General features: G+C 36.9%; 1 protein-coding gene across 1 annotated transcript in view; it reads left to right on the top strand.

Annotated features, from left to right (window-relative positions):
• DCC (DCC netrin 1 receptor) overlaps positions 1-19,036 on the top strand; it is a 1,113,394-nt gene that overhangs the window by 487,572 nt on the left and 606,786 nt on the right. The gene's annotated exons all lie outside the window — the stretch shown is intronic.

Here is a 19,036-nt window from a genome sequence, read left to right as displayed (position 1 = left end):
TGCCCCATAGAGTTTCAAGGGTTGTAAATCTTTGCAGAAACAGACAGTCCCATCTTTTTCCTACAGATCAGCTTGTGGGTTCAAATTCCCGACCTGTCGGTTAGCAGTCGAGTGCTTAACCCCTGTACCATCAGAGTTCATACCAAGTCCTGCAAAGCCTGTTGTTGTTGTTGTTATGTACCGTCGAGTCGGACCCGACTCATAGCGACCCCTCCTTGGGTTGTTGAGGCAGTATCACTACAGAAGTAGATTGCCCAACCTTCCTTCTGAGGAGTGGCTGGTGAGTTTGAACTTCCAGCTTTCTGGTTAGCAGTCAAGTGCCTTAAGCACTATGCTACGAGAACTCCCCCTGTAAAGCCTAGTATATTAAAATTCAAGGTACATACAATAGTTCCTAATTAAAAAAGAAAGAAAGAAAAGGACACTACTTTGCAATACTCATCAAAACATTATTATTATTATTACTGTATTATTATGTTAAAGATGTTTTAGTGTCTCTGGAAGTGTTTCTTCACTTTTTTTTGTACATAGAAAGGTACACTATATATTATACACTTGAGCCAAACATTTAGCTAACTTACGTTACATATGAACTGCACCTCACTCTTCTGATTTATGTACAAATTACACTTAAAGACAGATGTAGGAACAAGTCTTCTTCCTAATCTGGGGACTGCTGTGTATAATAACATGGTGTTCGCACAATGCCCAAATCAGATTATGTCCTGTTCACAGAATGTTATTAGGGGACATTAAATGACACATGACAGTATTTAGTTCATCAAAATATACATTTGTGTATTGATAATATATTCTTTCTAGAAAATGAGACAAATAAACATCCCTCTTCCCACTTTCCTCCCATCTTGCTCAGCTGTGTTGGTGGTTCTATGCCCAGAGCAGAGCATGGAGGTCTCCCAATAAGGGAAAGTCACCATGAATAATGGGGCATCTGGTTGTCAAGAAAAACACTCAATTATGGTCATTTGCCATTCTTTGTGTCCTGTATTTCTTCCCAGTGTTTCATGTGTATGTGGAATACATACATACATACACCCATATGTGTATACACACTTATATATGCACATACATGTATACAAACCAAAAAAAAAAAAAAAAAAAACTCAGTGCCATCAGTTGATTCTGACTCATAACAACCCCCCTTGGGTTTCTAAGGCTGTAAATCTTTACAGAAGTACATTGTCCTACCTTTCTTCCCATGGAGCAGCTCATGGATTTGAATCAATATCGTTTCAGTCTTTCCCTGGGGAAAGTTTAATAGAAAATAGCTGTAGTACATGAGACATAGTCTCTCTGGCTTTCATCATTAGTAGCCAAATGCATCTTTAGCAGCAAGATGCCTTACCTACTACACCACAAGACAGCCTTGAATAAATGGAATCTGGCAGAAAAATAACAGAAACAATCATTGAAATAATAACATTTTTTTTCTCTTCTTTTAAACTAAATTTTGATGATTTATCCTTTTCCATGATAACTGATGGAGTTTTTATTTTGTTCTGTAGTCTTTTGGATGCTTAATATGGTGGCGTATTCAGAGTGACATAAATCTATATTAGATATATCTATGTAACCCCCAAGGAGCTCTGGTAGCATAGTGCCTAAGGCACTTGACTGCTAACCAGAAGACTGGTGGTTCAAACCCACCATCTACTCCTTGGAAGGAAAACTAGGCAATCTTGTAGAGATACTATCTCAGAAACCCAAGGAGGGGTTGCTATGAGTTGAAATTGACTTGAAGGCAGTGAGTTTGGTTTATGTTACCCCCATTATCGCAAAATTCCTGACAAGTAGCACAATTCCTGCCAATGAGTGAGGAGCTGGTTAGATGCTCTGAGAGATAACACTAAAGAAAGTAAAAACAGAACTCTTCTTTCTTCTTTCATTTTAAAGGAAGGACTGTTTATATGAACACGCATATTTTAATTAAAGTACTAATATCTCTCAAGAAACAGGTTCATATCATCTATTTATCATGTCAGTTTCAACTCTTTTTCAGCCTGGCTTCCTTCCTCTTGGCATAGCTCAATATCATTTCAATCTTTCCCTGCAGAAAGTTTAATAGAAAGTAGCTATAGTCCGTGAGACATAGGCTCTCTGGCTTTCATCACTGGAATGTGCCTATTAAGTTCTTATGTTTTTGTGCACTCTTAGCCTACAACCTGAAGACTCACATAATATCACAAAGATTACTTTCTACTTTTTAAAATTAAAATAATAATAGTGGGGAAAAAAAGCACCCATAAAACTACAGTCCCAGATGAGTCAAGGAACTACCTAGGAATTAAAAGGGACAATTAACTCTGGTTCAAGATCACTGATTTCTCTGACAGACTACTATTTTTCCTCTCCATTTAATTGCTTTAAGTGTTAGTGTAAATCATTTGTGTGGTTAAGTACATTCTCTTCTGCTGAAACAGTAATGGGTAAGTAGGAGAAAAGGAACCTCAGAAGTCAGCATCTGTAATGAGAGTGGTGCTTTAAAAGAAGTGCCATCTCATTAGTGAAAATATGGTCATGTTTTACATACTACTGGCTGCTATACAAGTAAGAGAATTCTAGTTAACCCTGATTTTCATGACCATAAAGCTGAGGGAAATGGGAGGCAAGTAACCCTATATTTCTAAAGAGATCCTCACAAGGCAATGTGGTGTCAACTTGGCTGGGCCTGGTTTTGAGTGGCTGGGCAGCTGGATGTTGTTATTCCTTATGATGAGACTGGTAATCAACTCCATGGGAGAATCTACTGTGAACTGCTAAGGAGCTGCCTTAGGGATGTAGTCTGCCTCCAATATATAAGAAAACACTTTGAGAAAGGTCTCTGAGCTTTTTGGCACATTTTCATCTTGCCTTTGGCCTAGTCTTCATCTCAATGGCCTGCCATGTTGTCTGCCGATCTTGGGACTGTTTCTGGACTTTAACTAGTGGCTTACCATGTTGCTTGATAATCCTGGGAATGTGACATTTTATTTGTCAACCTTGAGTTTATCAGCTTCAGCAGTTAGCAGCTACCTGAATTAAGAGATGCCTCCAGCTTCAGTGGGCTGGGAGTAAGAGGCAGACCTGAATCCCAAGGTCGAGAGGCCTTCACCCAGCCCTGAAGCTGGCACTTCAGACTTGGATTTCTAGCCTTCTAAACTATAAGAGAATAAATACCTGTTTGTTAAAGCCATCTACCATGGTATGTTCTGTTAGAGTAGCACTAGATAACCAATACAGGCTGGCATGAGAAAGGAGAGGGCAACAATTTAATGAAGTCCTATTTCCACTATGGGGACAAGGATGTGAATTTTACTTGAAGAAAGCAAGACTGAAGTCATCTGGAAAGGACTTTGCTCAAGAGGTCCTGTCTGTTGGGACACCAAAGAGAGCACCATACTGGAGGGTGGGAGCTGAAGTGGGGACTGGTACAGAAGGTCACTCGCAATACTCAGTGCCTACTTCAGGGGAGAGTGCAACAAGGGGATGGCTAAGGTGTCTGTGAGGTCTCTGAAGAATCCATAGAAACACCCTATGAAAAACAGTATGTGATGACCTCCATGATTGAACTTGTGAGAGCGCAAGCTGCAGAAAACAGCCTTTATCTTCACTCCGAATCCATCCTCTCCTCTCCTCCCTAGAGGAGTCCTAAGCAGAAGGGAAGAAGTAGATCTAAGAGAGTGAAAACACAGCTAACAGTCCCACTGTCCTGTTCCTCGCTTGTGATCTCCAGTCTACCCTGGGAGGAGGGGAGGAACTTTAATTTGAATATTAGGTTAATGTTTTAATTACCTCCTACTGAATTTGTTGTTGTTGTTGTTTTAATACTTGAAACAAGCTTTTAAAATACTTTAATGTGACCCCAGAATTAGAGGATGGGCCAAAGTTTCTCCCAGGGGTGGAAAGGGAGATATGAATGAGTTGTATTGAAAAGTAGATGACAGGAGAAAAATAAAGCAGTTTTCAGCTCATTCAATACATAGATTATAGACATTACTCTTCACTTCTGCCAAAGAAGATCTGATTTTCTGTGAACTTTTATTAGCTATATCTTGCATTCCACTTGGGCTGTGTTCATTTAGGTCTTGCACCCATAAAAAGACAAGACTCCCATCGAAGAAATGTCATTTATTTCCTCACTATACCCAACCTAGGAGTGCCTTGGTAATTCATTCTTCTTCCATCGAGATGTTAAAATGTTGTCAGTGGATTCTGTACTCTTGGTCAGTGTTTATTGTATTTGGCATTGGATTCTAATGAAAGTAAAACAAAATGAAGACAAAAAATTCCAAAGCTTGACAGGACACCATTGTGACTGCCTTACATTTCCCCTTTGTGAATGATGGATTGCTTTTTCCTGGCTATTTAATCAGGTCTTCAAATAATGCCACTTCAATTGCTCAGAGATGGACGGTAGGCCATGTGCGCAGATGGCAGAGAGGCCAGCTATAAATATAAATTAAGCAACGGGACTGACTTTGGTGAGAAGAACATAGCCTTCTCTATTTAAGATTTAACAATAAATGGTCACCATATATTTCCAGGCACTTTGTGGGACCGCGTTGCCCAGCTGTTCAGCTTTGGCCTGTCCACAAGCTTATGGCTGAGAGTCATTCCTGGCAACCATAACCATCTGCTTCTCACTGAAGTGTGGACAATGACCTATTAGAGCCACTGTCCATTGTCAGACAGTATTTACGTAAGCCTAATGAAGTTTCATCCTAGTATTTTACATATAGTTAGGTACTCTGCCCTTAGCAATTAGTGACTTTGGGAATAAAGTAAACACTATCTACTAAATTAAACTGAGATAATGGCTTGTTTTTTTCTCTCCAGCAAGTAAGTTTGGGGAAAGTATTTTAAATGTATGCTCTATAATATGTGAAATACACATGAGTTCCTTGATAAAGAATCAAGATGGATGTTACTTAGAAAGTTGTTGGACTGTGGGAGGGTCTATCAATAATGGAACATTTCTGGCCTTGTGACACTGTAGATGCAGTTCCATGTTGCTGCTGGTCTCTTTAAATATAACAGAAACACACATGCACACACATATGAAAGCTCACACACATGCACACTCACCTGTACACTTAAGAAGACTGCATACCCATATGAAGTATAATATTATACATGCTGTATGATATTAGTAGTAGTGAGTGCAAATCAAAACAATTTAGCCATTTTATATCACTTGTATTGTCTATCAAACTCTTTGAAGAGCTGAAAAGAGGAGTTATTGTTGGTTTTGTTGTAGTCTAAGAAACCCCCTTTTCAAATGAAAGAGATTAACTACAAGCTCCAAGTTCACTATTCAGTGAGTAGCCCAGCAAAAAACAATGTTAAGAATCCATATGTTAGGTGTTAAGAAAATAAGAAGTTTAAGTAGTCAGGGTTGCAAATAATTAAGCAATGAAATTGGAATCAAGTTGGTATAATGGAAGCAGTTACCATCTAGTAGACTGGACTGTGGATAGGTGGTTATAAACTAAGAAGACAGTTTGGTGACTGGGTGGAGAAGTTAGGAGGTAGTTGAGGCTGGGAGTATAAGTAAGGAGCAAGACAGGAACAAAAGACAGACGTAGGATATTATAATCCAATGGGCTTTGTCTCTGACTTAGTTATTCTTATTCCAGCTTCTTGGCAGCACTCAGTTTCTTGACAGTGAATCTGAAGTGGAAGGTCATTGAAAATGACTGACTGTTACAGAGAAGAGTTGAGACCTAGGGAATTGGGAATGCAGCTATGATTGGAGCATATGTGGTCTGGAATATTTTAAATTTAATAGCAGAAATGAGTAAAGATAGAATAGTTGATGTGGGAAGAAATGATGGACTCTTCATATTTTGTCATATACAAATCAACTGTAGCGGAAATCCATGTGATCACTAGTAGAATAAATGCTATTATAGTGTTTTCTTAAATGTAAATTTGCTTAGGCAAGATACCAAATTATGTCTTCCATAGAAGTAAACATGGGATAGGGTCTCATGTTAACTTTGGATATTGTCTAGTGCTGTTTTGTTTTGTCCCCTTACACTGGTGACAGAATAGAATTGCACTGTAGTAGAGGAAGTATTTTGGCTAGATGCTCGGAAAAACGTGAGCTATTATCAGTTACCTGCCCTTATGTGAAAAAAGTTTCTGATTACAAGTACTGTCTGTTTTAAAACACTTTGTTAAGCTAGTATTTCATGTAGCCTAGAATTACTGAAAATATTCAAATATGACCATGAATACTAGCTATAAAATCAAAGCCTTTTAGATCTGTTTTTGTGAGTTGTTTCTTATCAATATGAGAAGACTATTGAGAAATCCAAATAGACAAAAAGAGTATCTAGACACACAACCATATATTTATATGTTAATTTCAACTTATTATAGTGTTTCTTACTAAATGATGCCTTTCACACCATAACTTCAGTGAGATTGTGTGAGACAATGAAAAATTCCACAATTAGTCTTAACACTTCACTATCTGTTAGAAATTAATTCGTCAGTGTAATAGCCTCTCAGTAACTATCTATGTAAGAGAGAATGTAACTAAAGCTAACGGGTGTACTTCTTAATCTGATAATAATCAGTGGTCCTCAATTAAATTAAATGTTTATCTTTTCATATAAAAAGGGTTAAAAAAAAACCCAAAATGAAATCCACTACCATTGTCAATTCCTATTCATGTCAATCCTATAGGACAAAGTAGAACTGCCCCATAGGTTTCCAAGGCTATATATCATTATGGAAGCAGACTGCCACATCTTTCTCCCGGTGACCAACTCACGGGTTTGTACTATTGACCTACCGGTTAGTACCAGAGTGTTTTAACCACTGTGTGAGAAGGCATCCTTATAAAAAGTGTTTACTTTTACTAAAACCACTTTTACTGTGGTTTAAATGTTCAACTATATTAATATGGGATTTGTACCCCCTCAGAGTTCTGCAATTTAGAAGAGCCAACTTCTTGTACTAGACTGGCATGTTGGTACTCAAACTGGGGAATTGTTCTTTTGATAGTTTGTCCACACAAACTGAGATGTTCACCAAAGCTACAAAATATCTCTTTGAGCTCCATCACTGACTCTGAATGAATAAAAGTGCAACTTCCTATTTTTGAGACATATTCCATTGTTGTAGTTCCTAAACTTCCTTGAATGTTATCCTGTATATGCCTTGATAAAGAACTAATGGGACACAGAATCAGTCTTTTAAAAATAGTTGTGTACTTTGCCTGATATGGCCATAAATTTAGCAATCAATTCAGAATTTATTTTTCCTGTCAAGGTAAAATACACTGAAACAAAAGTAATCTATGCTTTTTTATCTCTTACATCAAAGTTTCCTTTTCCCTTAGAGAAATGTTGACAGTTAATCTAACACTTTACCTGTAGGGTTCACTTGTGGCCTAAGTTTGGCATATATCAGTTATTTGATCTTTTAACATATAATACTCACCTACTATATGACATATGTCTATGTCTTATCTCTACATCCTTAACCAATCTTTACTTCTAGAGATTTAAGTATATGAATACATTTATATGTATCTGGGAGCGCTGGTAGCCTAGTGCCTAATGCATCTGACAGCTAATCAGAAGGCTGGTGGTTCAAACCCACCAGCCACTCCTCAGAAGAAAGATAGGGCGATCTATTTCCATAGTAATACTGCCTTGAAAACCCAAGGAGGGATCCCTATGAGTTGGATCCAACTTGATGGCCGTGAGTTTGGTTTCTGGAGCATATATGTATCTATATATGAATATAGCTTATAATTATGAGCAGATTCTTAGACAATATTACTTAAAATTTTCAAGGCTCTCTTTCTTCAGCTGCAAAATGTAGTAGATAATTGTCTCAAAAATCTAATGCAATAAATGCAGGTAAGAGGAATTTGTAGACTGTAAATTGCTACATATGTGTTTGCTATTTTAAATTCATCTGTTGGTTTTGTAGTTTCAAGAAAGAAAGCAGTTATTTACTGGTATGGATAAAATGATAGCTTTCTCCTAACACATTTTGCTAACTTCCAAAAAGTAACTAATAAACAAGTATTTCACCCACAGTGTCTATCCACCATTCAGGTTTTTAGCCCAGTGAACAAGATTAAGGGAAACATTGTCTCAAAATGGCTACTGGTGTATAGGTTTGCAGCAAAGCTTTGAGGTATCAGTTTAATGATTTGCTTATTCTTTTTTTATGTAGGCTGAGGTTTTTCAGCAAATAAAAGCTTGTCATTCACCTTGTTCTTCGTTCAACATGGGTTTCAAGTAAGGAAGTAGTTCAGTGCTAATCAAGAGGATATGGCTGTATGTCAAACTTTGAAATTAGAAATGAATTCTGCAGTAATATGAAGTATATTGAAACCAGTGATAGCTACAAATCCATACAATATGGAAAACTTGATAGACTCATAAATATTGATCACATCATACTTTGCTGTTAAATACATCAAAGCATGTTTTTCTATATCCTTTTTTAACTTTCTGTAGTAGGGAAATGGAAAAGAAGAATCTTGATTTATACTGAATGCAAATGACCTTACATTTGTTTTATTTCTACCTTATACCTATAAATCATCCTTTGATTTGAGGTTTGTGTGTGTGTGTGTGTGTAATAATCTTTCTGATATATTATTATTATAAAAATTTAAGTTGTCAGTACAATAATCAGTAAGAAGTACATGTAATTTAATGACTAAAATTATGTAAGTATATTTTTTAACTGCCAAAGTGATAGTGTCAGTAGCAATAAGGCAACAATGAAATGACATTCATGTACACAATTTGAAGAAATGAATGGCAATGAGGTCCCACAAAGTCCTCAGACGAGCGATCGCACAGGCAGTTATGGAGTTGGGCTTGCACTTAGGCTAGTTTACTCCAAAGATGGTGAGGTTGCTTTCCTTAGTAAGGAAATTACTGTAGGGGGACATAACAAGGAGCCATCAGCTGTCACTCCTTTGGAAGTATAAGATAGTAGAACATCTCGTAGTCATGTCTTGCCATGTCCCAAACCGCAGTTCCACTAAGATCTTTACTGATGTGGCAGGCCACTGTAGCTTCCTAGAGTGTATCTGCCATGCTATAGAGCACCATAATTTTACCAAAGTCTCATGGACTTTTCATTCCTTGCTCACCTGGTCTGATTAACATGACACCATCATTCTAATTGTTGTGTTATATGCCATCGAGTCCATTCTGACTCATCCCGACCCTATAGGACAGAGAATAACTGCTTATTGGGTTTCCCGGTCTTTACTGGAGCGGATCACCAGTAGTCACATGTGATATGTTGCAGAATATCTGCATTGTCTAGATCCTTTGGGGCCATGTTATGACAGGAGAGTGAATATACCCCCAAATTATGACTGTAAGTGGATAATGATTTTCCATTCCTTGTAGAGGAGAAAATGTTTTGGTTGTATTTTCTCATAGGGATGGAAAAGAACACATGACTAGCTAAATCCCATGTATATGCAGTCATGTTAATCTCTCTTAGCAAAGATACTGCACCTGGCACAGCAGCTGCAATGGAAAGTACTACTTGGTTAAGTTTATGATTATTCACTGCCATCTCTGGGTTTGATCTGCTTTTTGTAGGACCAGGTTGGTGAGTTAAATTAACATATAATAGGAAGGGAGCTCTGGCAGCGTAGTGCCTAAGGCACTTGACTGATAACCAGAAGTCTGGCGGTTCAAACCCACCAGCCACTCCTCGGAAGGAAGGTTGGGCAATCTACTTCCGTAGTGATACCCCCTCGGAAACTCAAGAAGGGGTCGTTATGAGTCGGGTCCGACTCGACGGCACATAACAACAACAACAGCTCCCTCAGAGGTTTCAGAGTGGTACTAACCTCTGATGTTCTCCCAGGAAACAGTGTGGATCCTAACTTTAAACACACATAAAATTAATCTACATTAATCTATCTGTATATCTATATTTATAATGAAAATTACCCTCCTATATTATTCTTATTTTAGAAATCAAAATGTGTGAACTCAAAGAGCATCAGGCATCACTAATATATATTAAAGCATGACAGAGGTTGTAAAAAAGAGAATGTGGTTCTATCTTTGGATTTCATCCTCCAAATAAACTATTAGGAGAATTCTTTTCCCTTGTGACACTTAAAAGTTGGTAGGAGACGAGGCTCCAGTATTTAAGTATTTTCAATCTATTGAGAAACTTAGAAAGACACAACAAACAAACACCATTTTAGCTGATGGATAAGAACATGCTAACAGAGTTCTAACAGCCCTACCTATAATAAGATTTATGTAAATACAGGAAAAAAAAAAGGAAAAGAATACCATTTGCAAGGGTCTTTTGGGTCAGGTACTGTGTGCTAAATACTGTGTGAACATCATTCTATTCACTTCTACAATAATCCACTCTAGTATATAGTGATGTTCTCATTTCAGAGATTAGAAGTTTGAACCTCAAAGAGATACAGTGCTATGCCTGGTATTGAGTAGTTACAAAGTGGTGGAGCAGGATTTGAAACTACTATTGAATCTTTATTAGGATATACCAGGTCCTGGCGGTGTGCTGAACTGGGGCTTTACAATCACATATTACTTGGTTCCTCACAAGGATCCTTTAAGGCTGCGTGATATAATTATATGTTTTCCTCACTCTGTGAATAAAGATTACTAATTTATCCAAGGCCAGAAAGCTAGCAAGGAGTCTGACCGCAAGCCTGCTCTCACAGCCACTCTGCTCTATTGTGGCTATCCACTACACAAAATCTGGCCAGAAAAACTGAGGAGATTTTGATATTTCAGATTTACTTTTATCTATTCAGACTCACTTGGAAATTATGGGAAAGGGAGAAGAGTTTGAAATTAATAAAAATTTCCAAGTTCCAGCACCCAAATCATCTTTTTTTCTGAATTCCCAGATACTATCATTAAGGATGCACCACTTGGTGGATATGTCTTAAGAATCTTAATGATTATCATCACATAATTCCTGCTATCCAGTTTAGCATAAAATAAATTTGAGACAACTCATTTATCAAATAGAATTAAGACACAAGGATTTATAATGTTGCATTACAAGTATGCATGGTCATATTCTCTACTAAGGCAGGAAAGACAAATTGAAGAGGAATGGCATCACATTCATTATGAAAAAGACCATTTCAATATCTACCCTGATATACTACATTGTCAGTGGTAGTAAAGTATCCATACCCTTATAAGAAAAACCAGATAATACAACTATCATTCAAATCACACAGCAATGGCTAATGCCAAAGATGAAGAAGACTTTACCAACTTCTGCAGTCTGAAATTGATCAAACATGTGATTGAGGTACATTTATAATTACTGGTGATTGAAATGTGAAATCTGGGAAGAAAGAAAGAAGAAGGATCAGTGGTTAAAAAGTACGGTCTCAATGATAGAACTGGAGCCTGTATGACAGAATATTGCAAGACTGACAGCCTATTCATTGGGAATTCATTTTTTCAACAACATAAATGGTGACTGTACACATGGACTTTGCTAATCTACTCAGAAATCTAATCTACTCCATCTGTGGATAGAGACTAGAGAGCAGCTCAATATCATCAGTCAGAACAAGGCCAAGGGCCAACTGTGGACAAGGCCATCAATTGCTCATATACAAATTTAAGTTGAAACTGAAGAAGATCAAAACAAATGCATGACAGCCAAAGTATAACCATGAGTATTTACCACCTGAATGTAGATACCATCTCAAGAACAGATTTGATTCATGGAACACTAATGACGTATGTATGACCAGATGTGTTATGGAATGACATCCAGGTCATTATACATGAAAAAAGCAAGAGAAAATTAAAAAGACAATAAAGAAAGAAAAGGCCAAAATGGATGCTGGAAGAGACTCTATAACTTGCTCATGATTGTAGAGTAGCTACAGTGAAAGAAAGCAAGAATGAAGTGAGACACCTGAACGGGAGATTTCAAAGAGTGGCTCGAGAAGACAAAGCATGTTATTATTACTGAAATGTGCAAAGATCTGGAATTTTAATACCAAAAAAGAAGAATATACTTGGCATTTCTCAAGCTGAAGGAACATAAAAATCCAAGCCTGAAGTGGCAATATTGAGGGGTTCTAGGGACAAAGAATTGAAAGATGCAGGAAGCATCAAAAGAAGATAAAAGGAATACACAGTCATGGTGCCAGAAAGAATTTACTGACATCCCACCAGTTCAGGAGGTAGCATATGATCAAGAGCCAATGTTATTGAATGAAGAAGTCTAAACTACACTGCAGGCAATGGTGAAAGTGAATTCTTCAGGAATTGATAGAATACCAGTTGAGGTGTTTCAACAAATAGCTGCAACATGGAGGCACTTACCCATCTATGCCAAGAAATTTGGAAGACACCTATCTGGCCAACCAACTGGAAGATATCCGTATTCATGCTCACTCCAAAGAAATGTGTTCCAACAGAATGCCCAAACTAATGAAAAATATCAATAATATCACATGCAAGTAAAGTATTTCTGAAGTTAATTCAAAAGCAGTTGCATCAGTACATAGACGAACTGCCAGAAATTCAAGCTGGATTCAGAACAGGATGTGGAATGGGGGAAATCATTTTGAAATGTCAGGTGGATCTAGGCCAAAAGGAGAGAAGAGCTGAAAGACTTTTACTGACTATGCAAAGACATTCAACTTTGTGGAACCTAACAAATTATGAATAACATTGGTAAGAATGGAAATTCCAGAATACTTAATTGTGCCCATATAGAATTTGTAAAAAGACTCAGAGACAGTTATTTGAACAGAACAAGGGGATACTGGGTGGTTTGGAATTGGGAATGATGTGTGTCCAGGTTGTGTCTTTTCACCACATTTATTCAATCAGTATGCAGAGTAAATAATCCAAGAGGCTGGAGTATATGAAGAAGAACATGTCATCAGGATTGGAGGAAGATTTTTTAACAACATTTGATATGCAGATAACACAACCTTCCTTGCTGAAAGGGAAAAAGACTTGAAGCACTTACTGATGAAGAGCAAAACTGCAGCCTTCAGTATGGATTACACTTCAACCTAAAGAAAGTAAAATCCACGTAATTGTACCAATAGACACTATAAAAAATGGAGACAATACTGAAGTTGTCAATGGTTTCATTTTGCTTGAAGCCTCAATCAGTGTCCATGGAAGCAGCAGTCAAGAATTCAAACAGTATATTGCATTGGGCAAATCTGCTCCAAAACACTAATTGAAGGTGTTAAGATACAAAAGTGTGACTTTGAGGAGATGAGGCTGAGACAAGCCACAGTATTTTCAATCACCTCATCTCCATGAAAGATCTGGACAACGAAAAAGGAAGCTTGAAGAAGAATTGATGCCTTTGAATTGCAGAGTTATCAAAGAATATGGAACATACCTTGAACTGACCAAGCATCATGCTTGGTAAACTAGCCAGTCAGCAAAAAAGAGGAAGCCACTCCAGATGGACTGGTACGGTGGCTACAACAATGAACTCAAACATAGCAATGAATGGTGCAAGACTGGGCAGTGTTTCGTTCTGTTCTGCAGGAAGTCACTGTGAGTTGGAACTGACTTGATAGCACCTAACAACAACAACAAAATAATTAATTACTAATCATTCATCTCTTATCAAATGTCCAGAAAATGTATTAAGATTCATAAAACTAGAATACAAATTAGAGATGGTAGATACCATTTGAGGAAAGTTTAATTCATTGTATTAATATTTCTTAAAGTCCAACAGCCAGAATTTGATGTACTATTGTTTTGTTCTATGTCTATTTTAAGAAACGGTAATGCCACTTGTCACACAGAATGACACATATTGTTTTGAAAAATTCTTTCCCTTATTGTTTTATTTTGTTCCCAGGTTTATGTGAAAGTCTCCAGCTTCCAAAATAGGTAGAAAAAGGGAAAATTTCATTTTATAGACAGCATTTATTCGTAAGACGCTAAACCAGTAATGTATGTCTATTAAAAATAATAATAAATATGCTTAATTAAGTAGTACATGCTTTATTACTGTTATTGTTTAAAAATATATATTTTACTGTGTTTTAGGTGAAAGTTTACAGAGCAGATTAGATTCCTGTTTGACAACTCATAGACAAATTGTTCCATAACATGTGTTACAGTCCCCACAATGTGACAACACTTTTACCGTTTTCACTCCACCTGCCCTATTTCCATCCATCCAGTGTCCCTGCCAGGATCTCTGGTAGCATAGTGCCTAAAGTGCTTGACTGCTAACTAGAAGGCTGGTGGTTCAAACCCACCAGCCACTCCTCAGAAGGAAGGTTGGGCAATCTACTTCCATAGTGATACTGCCTCGGAAACCCAGGGAGGGGTCTCTATGAGTCGAGTCCGACTCGATGGCACATAACAACAACAACAACAGTGTCCCTGCCTGTCCTTGCCTCCTCATCTTTACTTTTGGGTAAGTGTTTGCCATTTGGTCTCATAAGTTGATTGTTTAATGGATGTTATCATTTATATTATAAGCCAATCTATTATTTGGCTGGAAGGTGACCTCTGGGAGTGACTTTAGTTCCGGGTTAAAAGGATATCTGAAGGCAATAGTCTCAGGGAGTTCCTCTAGTCTCTATCAGTCAAGTAAGGCTGATTTTTCCATGTGTGAATTTGAGTTTTGTTCTACATTTTTATCCCATTCTAACCAGGATCTTCCATTGTGTCTCTGGTCAGAATGATCACTGGTGGCATCATCTAATTCTTCTGGTCTCAGGCTAGAAGAAGCTGTGTTTCACATGAGCAGTTAGTATGTGGACTAATTTCTTCCTTGAGTCTTTCATTTTCTTCACTCTCCTTTGCTCCACACAGGAAGTAACTTAGATGGCCACTTTCAAGCTTTTAAAACTTCAGGCACTACTCACCAAACTAGCATGAAGGACATTATCTTTATGAACTAAGTTATGCCAATTGACCTAGATGTCCCATGAGACTATGGTCCTGAGCCTTCAAACCCAGTATATCAATACCACAAAGTGTTTGGATATGTCTAAGAAATATCCCTAACTGTACCACCAGTGTGCTTAATGTGTACATGAATATAGATGCAGCACATACAAATATATATATATCTACCCACAAATATACCTATATATGCACGTGCATATACTCTGATATTCCTTCCTATAACCGTATAGTATGCCTATCTACCTATGTGACCATTCACATATTTTTTTTCTTGTTATGATTGCTTTTCCCAAATTGTTTATTTTATAGCATTTACTGTACTTGGCCTTTATTTTCTAGCTTTTTAAGGAAGTGCCGTACCTTTTTCCATAGTGGTTGCACCACTTTACAGTCCCATCAGCAGTGTATGAGAGTTCCAATCTCACCACAACCTCACTAGCATTTTTTGTTTTTGATAAGTGATATTTTTTGCAGGGGATGGTATATAACTGTAGCTTTCTTTTGCATCTCTTGTTTTGCATCTCTTTAAAGGCGAGCATGTCTTCATATGTTTATTAGTTGCTGTAATGTCCTCTTTGATGACATGTCTGTTCATGTCCTTTACCCATTTTTTATTGGATTGTTTTTCATTTTATTGTAGAGTTGTTTAACTTTTCTATACATTTTAGAGATTAGACCCTTCACATATATATAGTTGCTAATAATTTTCCAAGTGTGTTCTCTTTTTTACTTTTTGATGAGCTTAAGTATTTAATTTTTAGGAGATCCCACTTATCTAGGTTAGGATCTGTTGTTCATGCACTTTGGCTTGCGTTTGTAAGTGTATTTATGCTGAAATTAAGACCACTAGCTTTGTCTATATGTTGGAATCTTCCAGAGACTTTATAATTTTAGATTTAACATTTAGGTCTTTGATCTGTTTTGAGTTATTTTTGTTGTTGTTGTTTATGGTGTGAGGTATCCTGTTTCATTTCTTCTGCAAATGGATTTCCAGTTTTGTCAGCACCATTTGTTAAAAGGACTGTCTGTTTCTCATTGAATGCACTTCAACCTGTGTCTTATTCCAGTTCTCAAAAGAAATGCTTTCAGTCTTTCACCATTGGGAAAAATGTTGGCTGCTGGTTTTGCACACATACCCTAGATAATGATGAGGAATTTCCCTTCTATTCCTCTTTTGCTGAGAGTTTTTGTCAGGAATATGCATTGGACTCTGTCAAAATGGCTTTTCTGCATTGATTGAAATGATCATGTGGTTCTTTCCCTTTGTTTTATTTGTATGCTGAATTACATTGACTGATTTACTAATGTTGAATCATCTTTGCTTCTTTGGTATGAAACCCACCTGATCATGATGTATTATGCTTTTGATATGCTCTTGTATTTTGTTAAGAATTTTTGCATCTATATTCATGAGGGATATTGGTCTATAATTTTGTTTTGTTGTAGTGTCTTTGCCAGGCTTTGGTATCAAAGTTAAACTGACTTCATAATGAATTAGTAAGGTTCTGTCCTTTTCTATGTACTGGAATAGTTTCAGTAGAACTGGCATCAACTCCTCTCTGGTTAGAATTTTCCAGTGAACCCATCTGGTCTGGGATTTTTTTTTGTGTGTGTGTGTGGTAATATTTTTTTAAATAACATATTGCATTCTTTTGTTAGAGGTTTTATTATTATTATTATTATTGCTACGTCTAGTTGTATTAACTAAGGTGGGTAGTGTGTTTCTAGAAATTCTACTTCCATTTGTGTTTTTTTATGTAAGCAAGGTATTTACAGAAATGTGTCCATTTCATCTAGGTTTTCAAGTATGTTAATTATATCATCTATCTTTATCTCAATTGCAGTATTATTTGTTCTTCGGTGATTGACTTATTTCACTCGGAATAATGTCTTTCAAGTTCATCCATGTTGTGCAGTGTTTTGCAGATTCTACGTTAATCTTTAGGGTTACATAGTATTCCTTTGTGTGTATGTACCATAGTTTGGTTATCCATTCTTCTGTTGATGGACACCTGGATTGTTTCCATATTTTGGCTGTTATAAATAGTGCTGTGATAAACGTGGGTGTGCATATGTCCATTCTTATCCTGGCTCTCACTTCTTTAGGATATATATCTAGTAATGGAATGGCTGGATCAAATGGTATTTCTAATTCCAACTTTTTAAGGAATCACCATATTGCTTTCCACAGTGGTTGTACCATTTTTCAGTCCCACCAGCAGTGTATGAGAGTCCCAATCTCTCTGCATTGTCACCAGCATTTGTTATTTTCTGTCTTGTTGAACTTTGCTACTAGTGTTGGGGCAAGAGGGTATCTCATTTTTGTTTCGATATGCATCTCTCTAATGGCTAATGATTGTGAGCATGTCTTCATATGTTTGTTGGCTGCCTGAATATCCTCTTTGGTGAAGTGTCTATTCATGTCTTCTGCCCATTTCTTAATTGGATTATATGTCTACTTGTTGTTGAGGTGTTGGAGTTTTCTATAAATTCTAGAGATAAGTCCCTTGTCAGATAGCCATTGCTGAATACTTTTTCCCAAACTATAGGTTCTCTTTTGACTTTTTTGGAGAAGTTTTTGGAAGCACATAAAAATTTAATTTTTAGAAGGTCCTATTCATCTAGTTTCTCTTCTGCTGTTTGTGCATTTTGGGTTATGCCTGATAGTCAATTTATGCCATATATTAGGGCCTCTAAATTTGCCCCTAGTTTTTCCCTGAAGAACTCTACAGTTTTGGGTTTCACATTTAAGTCTTCAATCCATCTGGAGTTAGTTTTTGTATATGGTGTAAGATACAGATCTTGTTTCATTTTTCTGCAAATGGATATCCAGTTTTGCCAGCACCATTTATTAAACAAACATTCTCTTCCCCATTTAATGGATTTTGACCCTTGAATGAATCTATTTCTGGGTTCTCAATTCTATTCCATTGGTCTATGTGTCGTCATTATACCAGTACAAGGCAGTTTTGACTACTATGGCTGTATAGTAGGTTTTGAGATCCGGCAGTATGAGACCTCCTACTTTGTTCTTCATAATAGGGCTTTGCTTATCCGAAGTCTCTTTCCTTTCCATATAAAATTAGTGAATGGTTTTTCCATATCCCTAAAGAACGTTGATGAGATCTGGATTGGGATTGCATTGAATATATAGATTGCTTTGGGTAGAATTGACATCTAAACAATGTTCAGTCTTCCTATCCACGAGCATAGTATATTCTTCCATTTATGTAGATCTCTTACGGTTTCTTGAAGTAGTCTTTTATAGTTTTCTTTGTACAGGTCTTTTGAATCTCTGGTAAGATTTATTCTCAAGTATTTTATTTTATTTTTTGGTAGCTATTGTAAAGGATATTGATTTCCTTATATCCATGTCAGCAATCTCTTTGCTGGTGTAGAGGAATCCAGCTGATTTTTGGATGTTGATCTTGTATCCTGCCACGATGCTAAATCTCTCAATTAGTTTCAGTAGATTTTTGACTGAGTCTCCTAGGTTTTCTAGGTATAAGATCATATCATCAGAATATAGGGATAGTTTGACTTCTTCCTTACCAATTTGGATACCTTTGATTTCCCTTTCTTGCCTTATGGCCCTGGCTAGGACTTCCAATACAATGTTGAATAGAAGTGGTGATAGTGGGCATCCTTGTCTGGTTCCTGTTCTCAATAGGAATGGTTTCAGTCTCTCTCCATTGAGAATAATGTTGGCTCTTGGTTATGCATAGATGCCCTTTATTATGTTGAGGAATGTCCCTTCTATTCCTATTTTTCTGAGAATTTTGATCAGGAATGGGTGTTGGATTTTATCAAATGCCTTTTCTGCATCAATTGATGCAATCATGTGGTTCTTTTCCTTGGTTTTATTTATGTGGTGAGAGACATTGATTGTTTTTTCTAATGTTGAACCATCTTTGCATACCTGATATGAATTGTACTTGGTCATAATGAATGATTTTCTTGATATGTTGTTGGAGTCTATTGTCTAGGATTTTGTTGAAGATTTTTGCATCTATATTTATGAGGGATATTGGTCTGTAGTTTTCCTTTTGAGTGATGTCTTTGCCTGGTTTTGGTATCAAGGTTATGCTTGCTTTATAAAATCAATTAGA

Source organism: Orycteropus afer, unplaced genomic scaffold (genome assembly GCF_000298275.1).
Source record: "Orycteropus afer afer isolate SDZICR_OR568_19922 unplaced genomic scaffold, OryAfe1.0 scaffold00029, whole genome shotgun sequence".
In the NCBI taxonomy this organism is placed as follows: domain Eukaryota; kingdom Metazoa; phylum Chordata; class Mammalia; order Tubulidentata; family Orycteropodidae; genus Orycteropus; species Orycteropus afer.
Note: the sequence above shows the minus strand (reverse complement) of the source record. Positions and strands in the feature narration are given on the sequence as shown.